Source organism: Oryctolagus cuniculus, chromosome 11 (genome assembly GCF_051225735.1).
Source record: "Oryctolagus cuniculus isolate XC-2025 breed Fujian yellow rabbit chromosome 11, ASM5122573v1, whole genome shotgun sequence".
In the NCBI taxonomy this organism is placed as follows: domain Eukaryota; kingdom Metazoa; phylum Chordata; class Mammalia; order Lagomorpha; family Leporidae; genus Oryctolagus; species Oryctolagus cuniculus.
This window is the reverse complement of record NC_142877.1, coordinates 26,100,067-26,109,170: the sequence shown is the minus strand read 5'-3', so window position 1 is coordinate 26,109,170 and position 9,104 is coordinate 26,100,067. Positions and strand designations below refer to the sequence as shown.

Sequence of the window (9,104 nt, the reverse complement as noted above, 5' to 3'; positions counted from 1 at the left end):
GAGTCCCAGCTGCTCCACTTCCGATCCAGCTCTCTGCTATGGCCTGGGAAAGCAGTAGAGGATAGCCCAAGTCCTTGGGCCCCTGCACCTGCGTGGGAGACCCAGAGGAGGCTCCTGGCTCCTGGCTTCAGATTGGTGCAGCTCCGGCCATTGTGGCCATCTGGGGAGTGAAGCAGCATATGGAAGACCTCTCTCTCTCTCTCTGTGCCTCTCCTCTCTGTGTGTAACTCTGACTTTCAAGTAAATAATAAATAAATATTTTTTTAAAAAAAGATTTTATTAGGCCCGAGTGGTTGCCAATAAAATGGGTGAGTTCACGAAACTTGGGAAAGTGGTGCTGGTCCTAGGCGAATGCTACTCAGGATGCAAAGCCATCATTGTGAAGAACATTAATGACGGCACCTCCGATCACCCCTGCAGCCACGCTCTGGTGGCTGGAATTGATCGCTATCCCTGTAAAGTGACAACTGCCAGGGGCAAGAAAAAAATCACCAAGAGGTCAAAGATCAACTCTTTTGTGAAAGTTTTTAACTACAATCACCTCATGCCCACTAGGTACTCCATGCATATTCCCTTGGACAAAACTGGTCAACAAGGATGTCTTCAAAAACCCAGCTCTTAAATGCAAGGCCTGATGAGAGGCAAGGTCAAGTTTGAAGAGAGGTACAAGACTGGCAAGAACAAGTGATTCTCCCAGAAGCTGAGGTTTTAGATATTTTTTGGTTCCAGTCATTAAAAACTTTTTTAAAAAATACTTTATTTATTTAAAAAGTAGAGTTACAGAGAGAGAGGGAGAGACAGAGAGAAAGAGAGAGAGAGAGAGAGAGAGAGAGAGAGAGAGAGAGAGAGATCTTCCACCTGTTGGTTCACTGCCCAAATGGCAACAACCAGGTCTGAGCCATACTGAAGCCAGGAGCCTCATCCAGGTCTCCCTGAAGGATGCGAAGCCCAAGGACGGAGCCATCTTTTGCTGCTTTCCCAGGCACATTAGCAGGGTGCTGGATCGGAAGTAGAGCAACCAAGGCTCAAACTGGCCTCAGTTAAAGTGGAAGCTTAACTCATTATACCTACCGCTGGCTCTGGAGCCCTGACTTCTGACACTTCCCTCGGGTATCAATTTATCCAGCCCCACCAACACTGAACTTCAGCAGGCATGGAAGGAGGTGAATGGGGAGGAATCTGACTGGGGCAGAACTGATAGCCAATCACTTCGCTCCTGTAACTGATAACTGTCGTTATGGCAACAATCTCCTGGGTCACTATCTCCACAGAGATAGCTGCCATGGCAACCACCACCAGGGGCACCAACTTCCTGAGCCTTAAGATAAACCCACAAGCAAGCCTGTCGCAGGCCAGTGACCCAGATCAGAGCTCAGAGGATGAAAGGGACTTGCCTGACACCACACATCAAGTTGGTGGCCGAGCCAGATTTCCTGAGTTCTCCTCCTCTCGGCAGCTGACACCCCAACTCCCGCCCCCGTTTTTCGGTGCTTCCCACATTCCTCCAGCCCTCAGTCAGGATCTCCTTCCCACGGCATCTCACCCTTGGCTGCCTGTCAGCCAGCTCATCCTCCTGGGAACGGGCTGACCTGAGCTTATCGTAGAACTCATCGCAGGGGTTTCAACATTCGCTGGGGCTCCCTGAAGACCAAAAAGCCTCCAACCCCGCCTTTGGCCGCCAAAGGAAGTGATGGCCAGTGGTGGAATTTCAGGCACCAAGCTCGGAGTTGAGGAGCAATTTTTGCACAGCCGGGCCCTGGCCATTATGTAATGCCAAAGAGAGCTGCTACCCCATTGTGGAAAAAGCTCTGGGCTGGGGGGCCAAGAACCTGGATTCTAGCCCTTCTCTGAGTCTGACGCCCTGTCTGGCTTTTACCTAGTCCCTTCTCCTCTCTGAGACTTGGTATTCTCACCAGAGAAATGAGAAATGGGAATGAAGGTAATATTCTCCTCACCACCACCACCACCACCACTATCACAACACTGCTGAAGACTAAAGGCAAGGCGTGGCCATGGTACCTCCCTGGTACCTCCCTTTGGAATAATGGACAATCCAAATGGAAAGGACGTTCCACACACAGGCAAGCACGTGGGCAAAAAACAGCGAAGTCACGAAGAATCTACGAGAGGTTAGCGTGCTGGGGTGCAGCGATGATCGGAGCAGGCTGGAAGATGCCGGGGTGAGTTGAAAAGATCACTGGGGGCCCCCACGACCCCCTTGGCCATGAGGCCGTCTCCTGCCTGGGCGACTCTGATCCTGTGGGGAAAAGTCGGGTAGGATGAGGAACGGCCTGAGGAGCCAAGCGTGCTCCAGGAAGTCATTCAAAGAATATTTATCAGATGCAACCCGAGCTATGCCACCTCGGGAAAACTATTTAACCTCTGCGTAGTTCAGATCCCCTTTATGTAAAATGAGGGCAAAGCAATGGCAGCCCCATGGAGTTAGTTTGTGTGCCAACTTAGTGTCCGCGCAGCGCGTAGCAAGCCCGTGCCCCATGAGTACACACTGCGATTACCGTGATAACTACTGAGTGTCTGCTAAGTGCCTGTCACAGTCCACACGGCAGACGGACAGCGTGAACTTGCATAATTCCTGCCTTCAAGGACTTCACAGCCTCACAGGGAAGACAAACCAGAAAAGAAAGAAAACTTCAGGGGCCCACGCCGTGGTACAGTAGGTTAATCCTCTGCCTGCAGTGCCAGCATCCCATATGGGTGCCGGTTGAGACGCAGCTGCTCCACTTCCGATCCAGCTCTCTGCTGTGGCCTGGGGAAGCAGTGGAATATGGCCCAAGTGCTTGGGCCCCTGCACCTGCATGGGAGACCGGGAAGAAACTCCTGGCTCCTGGCTTCGATCGGCACAGCCCCGGCTGTTGCGGCCATCTGGCGAGTGAACCAACGGAAGGAAGACCTTTGTCTCTCTCTCTCACTGTCACTCTACCTGTCAAATAAATAAATAAAATCTTTTTAAAAAAGAAATAAAACTTCATAAAAACAGAAATCATAAAACAACAATGATAAAGTGTTGCAGCAGATGTGAATTTTAACTGTCCAGCTCAGGTGTGCCAGAACTGTTCTTTATTTTTTTTCTGAAACCAAATTTATCCTCTCACCCTCCTCCCATCTTTCTGGACTGGAGGGAAATTTAATGTCCGTCCTCACTGCAGGTTACTGGCTGCCAGGAGACAAGGAGGGAAGCCAGGGGGCTCTCACTGGCACTGGACTACAGAGCCCAAGCCCTCAGTGCCCTTGATGTCCAGCAGCCCCTGTTCCCAAGCCAAGGGAGGACCCTGGGACTCTTGCTGCACGCAGGCTCGCCAGGCCTGGGTCCAACCTCCCCAGACACACTGGCTTTCCATCCCCACACTCTGGCCACCTCTTGGGCAGGAGAGGCCCCTGGTCAAGAATTCACTGAGCCTCCTTTGCCTTACAGTTGCCAAGAGCACCTTTCTCTTCCTATTCTTGCCTTCAGAAGCCATAACCCCCTCTCCGCTCCAAGGGTTGGCAAACTCGGAGTTGCCAGAGGCCAAGCAGCTAACAAAAAAGTGAGTCTTGGTGACCCGAGGGCACACACTCCACTTAGAGGAGCAGCTGAACTATCAGGCAACATAGTCTGGTGATTAGGGGCTTGCATTTTTTTTTTTTTTGTAAGATTTACTTTGTTTATTTGAAAGGCAACGTTACAGAGAGAAGGAAAGTCTGACAGAAAGGCCTCCCATCCACTGGTTCACTCCCCAAATGGTGGCAACAGCCAGGGCTGAGCCAGGCCAAAGCCAGGAGCCATGTGCATGGCAGGGGTCTGAGTACTTGAGCCATCATCCACTGCTTTCCCAGACGCACCGGCAGGGAGCTGGATCGGAAGCACAGCAGCCGGTATGGAACGCTGGCATTGCAAGCGGCAGCTTAGGGGCCTGCGTTCTAGACTGTGCCGCCCAGGCTCAAATTCTGATTCTATTATTTGCTGTGAGTCCTTAAGCAGGTCACTTAACCTCTCTGTTGTCTAAACCATGAAAAAGAGTCATGCCTGCACTGGTAGGTGTGACAACTTCACATGAGAAAGCACAAGGACAAAGCCTGACATTAGGAGAAACTCAATAAATATCAGTACAGCTCACGTGCAAATGCGGGGTCTAGATGGCCAGATGTTCCAAATAGCAAAAGAAGTCAGACATCCAAATTTCTATCGTGAAATTGCTCTATTTTTAAATTTTGTAAAAACAGCTTTTAAATCCTGGTGAAGGTCATACAAAACACAGGTGGGCTGGACTGGGCCTGTCGAGGCTGAGACCGGCAATGCCTCCTGTGCAGTGTTTAAGCTTTCGGAAAATAGAAGGCAGGAAGGAAGGCACCTCGGAGGCAGCCTCCACTTTGGACTCTGAGCAAATCTCCCTCAGCAAGAGGTCACAGAAAGAGAGGAGAAAAATAGAGCAAGAAAAACACAAATTAATGCATCAAATTACCCTGGTACGTAAATGCTATGTGCACTGGGAATTCTTTTTTTTTTTTTTTAAGTAGCTGAGACAAACAATAGGACAAGTGGTCAGAGAAGGTGTTGTTTAAGCTCAGATCCATGAGATGCCGGTACCTTAACTAAAAAGCAGGACGAGAGATCAGGCCAGGGGCACCTAGGCAAAGGGCCTGGGGCAGAAAAGAGCCTGATGCAAAATAGAAGAGCTATAACGAATGAGCTGGGCGGTTAGGCAGGGCAGCGCCATGATGAGGAACATGGAGTTATCTTGAGGGCAAAGGGGAGTTGCTAAAGGGTTTGAAGCCAAGAGTGTACGGAGGGGACTCCAATAGACAAATTAGGAAGCAGTTGAAATAGCCCAGGAGAGTTGATGTGGCTTGGATTGGCCAGCAGCTTAGGACAGGGACCGCATCAGACGTGTCTGACGTCAGTCTCAAAGTCGAAGGCTGGATCCAAGCCTTAGGGGCAGGCCTGCTGCTTCTGCCTAAGCCAGACAGCGGCCCCGCATAGCCGACACCCTCGGGCCCGCCTCGGACCCAGCCCCACGGCCCGGTGTGTTCACTGGCCTCGGCTGTCCTCTGCTGGCAGGAGAGGGCACTACAGCAAAGGCAGCGGCTCATCCCCCAAAAAACCAGAACCGACCCACTGGGGAAGGAAGCTTCGCCCCGATCTTGCTCCGCACCTCGGCGAATCTCATCTTCCACCCAGTGGGTCGCTCCGGAGCCCGGGGCTCGGTCTTCGCACCTCCTCCTCCCTCACTCCCGTCGGCGAGTCCTCGGCAGTCTATTTCCCAAATCCTAAATCATTCTAATTCCGAAATCAGAAACCTTCTCGACGCGCCTTCATCACGTCCACTTCCATCTCCACCAGCCCCACCCTGGCCGGGGCCACCTCCATTTCTTCTTTCACGGATTTATCCGCCTGGATTCTTTTCCCGGCCCCATTCCGTTTGCAGCCAGAGTGCCCGTGGTAGCCTGTGATTCCAGAACCCGTTCTCCTCGGTTGACGGCTCCTCGTACCGTTGCGGGTTGAACTAGATGCGGCGCCCCCGCAGCGCATGGCGGGCCCGGCGGCCGCGCGCTGCCCTCAGAGCCGCCCCTGTGCCCCGGCGGGGTCTCAGCCCCGCGCCACCGCATGGCTCCTGTCCCGCCTTCACCCTCCCGCTCGTTTCTGTCTGCCCCTTCCCACGAACTCCTGTTCATTTCCAACGCAAAGCCGCGTGGCCGCCGCAGCCCCGGCCGGCAGGACGCTTCCGGTCGCGCGTCCCCCTGGGGCGGACGGTCCAGCCGTCGCCTCACCCACGGCCGGGCAGTCGCGCTCTCACCCGGACTCACGGTCCGGCTAACATCCCGCCGTCATTCCCGCCTGACGCGAGCCCCACGCACGCCACGCCTGAGGCGCCCCGCACGCCCTGGGCCCAGACCGCGCAGGAGCCTGGGAGTCGCGGGTCCCCTCGGCTGCCGGGGCCGCCGGCGAGTGCGAAGACAGCAAGCAAATCAAGACAGCGAGGAGGCAGAGGCTGCGCTGGGGTCGCGGGCAGCTCCGCGCCAGCCTGTCCCGGCCAGGCCTAGGTTAGTCACCTCTTCCGGGGTGGGTGGGGGGTTAAGAGCCGCTCCCAGCCAGGCTTCCGCCCGTGGAAAGGGCTCTGGCCACCCTCTGCAAATGCAGCCTCCATTCCCAAGTCAACAAACAACCAAGGGGACCCAGAAATGATGTCTTTGTCTTAAAGTCTTCAAGGATCTTCTGTTGTCCTTTGTGAATGTCGGCGGCAGAAGGAGGTAATCAGACTCCGGGTTCCAGTCGCGCTTCCGGCTAATGCACCCTGAGAGGCAGCAGGTACTTGGGTCCCTGCCACTCAGATGCACGACCCAGACTGGGTTCCCGGCTTCTGGCTTCAGCCTGGCTCAGCCCCAATGTTGCCAGAGTTTGGGGAATGAACCACTGGACAGAAACACACACTCTCCCCCGCTACACATACTTAGGATTATATTCATCCTGTACAGTAAACTGTCATCAGCATTTTCCACAAGGCCTCTGTTTTGTTTTGTTTTTTTTTTTTTAAGATTTATTTATTTAAAAGGTAGAGTTACAGAGAGAGAGAGAGAGGTCTTCCATCCGCTAGTTCTCTCCCCAAATGGACGCAACTGCCAGAAATGCGCCAGTCGGAAGCCAGGAGCCAGGAGCTTCTTCCAGGTCTCCCACATGGGTGCAGGGACCCAAGCACTTGGGCCATCTTCTGCTTTCCCAGCCCATAGCAGAGAGCTGGATAGGAAGTAGAGCAGCTGAGACTCGAACTGACGCCCATATGGGATGCCGGCACTGTAGGCATTGACCTTACCCACTGTGCCATAGCGCTGGCCCCACGGCCTCTGTTTTATGTTCTCTCTGTTTTGTCTTGAAGATTTATTTATTTCTTTTTTTTTTTTTTTTTTTTTTGACAGGCAGAGTGGACAGTGAGAGAGAGAGACAGAGAGAAAGGTCTTCCTTTGCCGTTGGTTCACCCTCCAATGGCCGCCGCGGCCGGCGCGCTGCAGCCGGCGCACCGCGCTGATCCGATGGCAGGAGCCAGGAGCCAGGTGCTTTTCCTGGTCTCCCATGGGGTGCAGGGCCCAAGCACCTGGGCCATCCTCCACTGCACTCCCTGGCCACAGCAGAGGGCTGGCCTGGAAGAGGGGCAACCGGGACAGAATCCGGCGCCCCGACCGGGACTAGAACCCGGTGTGCCGGCGCCGCTAGGCGGAGGATTAGCCTAGTGAGCCGCGGCGCCGGCCTATTTATTTCTTTTAAAGTCAGAGTTAAAGAGAGGGAGAGATGGAGACAGATCTTCTATCCACTGATTGACTCCCAAGATGGCTGCAATGGCCAGGAATGAGCCATGCTGGAGCCAGGAACCAGGAGCTTCATCCAGGTTTCCCACAACGGTGGCAGGGTCCAAACACCTCGGCCATCTGCTGCTGCTTTTCCTAGGCTATTAGCAGGGAGCTGGATCAAATCAGAAGTGGAGCAGCCAGGACTTGAACCGGCACCCATATGGGATGTGGTGTTGCAGACAGTGGTGCCACCCGCTAAGCCCTGATTTTTTTTTTGTTTTAATCCCCAGCTCCCACTCTTGTTCCTTCCCTCCACAGGGAAGTGCTTGACACATATTCTCTAAAAAGTAAATTTCCATGCAGCCGTGTATATACTCTGCGATTCTATAAAACATGCTGTATATTTTCCTTTTCCTAATGCTCATCTCTATGCTTTAAAAAAAAAAGATTTATTTATTGTAAAGAGTGACACAGAGAGAGTCAGAGATAGATATTCCACATACTAGTTCACTCCTCAAATGGCTGCAACAGCCAGAACAGGGCCAGACTGAAGCCAGGAGCCAGATCTCCCACGTGGGAGGCAGCAGCTCAAACACTTGAGCCATCGTCTGCTGCTTCTCAGCCCATTAGCAGGGAGCTGGATTGGGAGCAGAGCAGCACGGATTCGAACTAGGCACACCAACATGGGATGCGGGCATCCCAAGCAGTGGCTTAACCTGCTGCGCCACAAAGCCTGTCCCCAGATCTACATTTAAAAGACCTATTCATGTTGCTAAGGAGATTGTGAGGATGCTGCTGGAGCCATGCTGAGATCCCTTCACCAAATTGTGGTGGTCTCCCCAGGCTGTTGTACTGTCTGGAAACCACTCTCTTCTGTAGGGTGTCGTTGGCCAATGAGATGACCTCCCAGCTGGCCCCCAGACTATGGCCAATGACTGACAGATACAGGGCTCCCACCAAAGTCAAACAAGAACCCCCCACCACTGCCTCTGCTTCTAGTGAACATGACCCAGTGACTCACTACCCACCCCGACTCGTGGGCCTGCTTCCCGGAAGGTCTAAGGACTCACCAGAGGGGGCTGCCCTGCACAGCGGTTCATTTACAGCCAGTAAGGAGACCACGCGGAATCATTTCTGAAGCTGTGACTTCACAAGCAAGGGAAACAGGTATCTTTTCTTTTCAGGGAAAGTGAATACGGAAGAGGGGCAGCTTGTGCCATCACAAGTAGGGGTGGGTGCAAGTTCAGAAACACGTCCAACATAGCCTGTATGTTACAGTAATGGGGTGATGTCAGTATGAAAGTGAAGCAGAGGCGGCCTTTGGGTCCTTTCTGACCCATCTGCACAGGCACTGCTCCTGGAGTGGCTTCCAGACCCTGCCAGGATGGCCGGGGACTACATCTCTCCCTGGAAGCGGACTGAAAACCGGAAAGACAGCTCGAGAGAGCGTCAGGTGCTTGTAGCAGCTCAGCCATTCTTGAGACAGGAGCATGAAAACGTGCTACTGCAAGGGGCTCTATCAATAATTAGGCCAGAGCCGGCGCCGTGGCTCAATAGGCTAATCCTCCACCTTGCGGCGCCGGCACACCGGGTTCTAGTCCCGGTCGGGGCGCCGGATTCTGTCCCGGTTGCCCCTCTTCCAGGCCAGCCCTCTGCTGTGGCCAGGGAGTGCAGTGGAGGATGGCCCAGGTGCTTGGGCCCTGCACCCCATGGGAGACCAGGAAAAGCACCTGGATCCTGGCTCCTGCCATCGGATCAGCGCGGTGCGCCGGCTGCAGCGGCGGCCATTGGAGGGTGAACCAACGGCAAAAGGAAGACCTTTCTCT

General features: G+C 53.8%; 1 pseudogene; it reads left to right on the top strand.

The window, feature by feature from the left end:
• Positions 1-304: 304 nt before the first annotated feature.
• Positions 305-712, top strand: LOC100353254 (large ribosomal subunit protein eL27 pseudogene; annotated as a pseudogene).
• The last annotated feature ends 8,392 nt before the right edge of the window (positions 713-9,104 follow it).